Source organism: Sturnira hondurensis, unplaced genomic scaffold (genome assembly GCF_014824575.4).
Source record: "Sturnira hondurensis isolate 20B ecotype Veracruz unplaced genomic scaffold, ASM1482457v3 Scaffold0019731, whole genome shotgun sequence".
NCBI classification, from domain to species: Eukaryota; Metazoa; Chordata; class Mammalia; order Chiroptera; family Phyllostomidae; genus Sturnira; species Sturnira hondurensis.
In genome coordinates, this window is record NW_028092362.1 from 1 (window position 1) to 1,111 (window position 1,111).

Consider the following 1,111-nt stretch of genomic DNA (forward strand, 5'->3'; position numbering starts at 1 on the left):
AGCTTTGTAACTGAATTCGTCCTCTTGGGGCTTTCACAGAATCCAAATGTTCAGAAAATAGCTTTTGTTATATTTTTGTTGAGCTACATGGCAACTCTCAAGGGCAACGTGCTAATTGTGACCATCAGCAGCAGCTCAGGACTCCTGGGCTCCCCTATGTACTTCTTCTTGGCTTTCTTGTCCCTTCTGAATGCCTGCTTCACCAGTGTCATTACCCCAAAAATGATTGTGGACTCTCTGTCTGAGAGGAAGACCATCTCCTTTGCAGGCTGCATGACCCAGCTCTTTGCTGGACACTTCTTTGCTGGAGCAGAGGTGATTGTCCTCACAGTCATGGCCTATGACCGCTATTTGGCCATCTGCAAGCACTTGCATTATTCTTCTTTCATGAACTGGAGACTCTGTGGCATTCTGATGGGAGTGGCCTGGACAGGGGGCTTCCTGCATTCCACAATACAGATTCTGTTTGTTTTACAGCTGCCCTTCTGTGGCCCCAATGTCATCGATAATTTCGTATGTGACTTGTATCCACTACTAGAGCTGGCCTGCATTGACACTCGTGTCTTTGGCTTTTCTGTTGTGGCCAACAGTGGGATAATCTGCATCATAATCTTTTCTTTGTTGCTTGTTTCCTGTGGTATCATCTTGTGCTCTCTGAGAACCCACAGTATTGAAGGGAAGTGGGAGGCTCTCTCCACTTGTGGATCTCACATTGCTGTTGTGGTTTTGTGCTTTGTTCCCTGCATAGTCACGTATGCTTGAGCTCCATCTACTTTCACCTTTGACAAAATGGTGACAATATTTTACACCATGCTAATGCCCTTGCTCAATCCTTTGATTTACACCATCAGGAATAGGGAAGTGAAAAATGCCATGAGGAATGTGTGGAGCAGAATAATGATAGTTTGTAATGAAAGATGAGATTGATTTGATGGAGTATACACTCAGTGGGTGTTCCAAGACATGATGCAGCTGCTGAACATAGTTCCTGAACAAAAAAGTTAGAGTGCTCCAGGTTCCCTGAGTCTTCCTTGGCTTCAGCACTCTCAAAGCCTCTCTGCTTCCCATGGGGCAAATGAAACATAGATTGCATTGAGTCAGATTGTCAGAA

The 1,111-nt window shown here is 45.0% G+C and overlaps 1 pseudogene; it reads left to right on the forward strand.

Moving 5' to 3' along the window:
* Window positions 1-9: 9 nt before the first annotated feature.
* LOC118974598 (olfactory receptor 4C15-like) lies at window positions 10-921 on the forward strand (annotated as a pseudogene).
* Window positions 922-1,111: the final 190 nt, after the last annotated feature.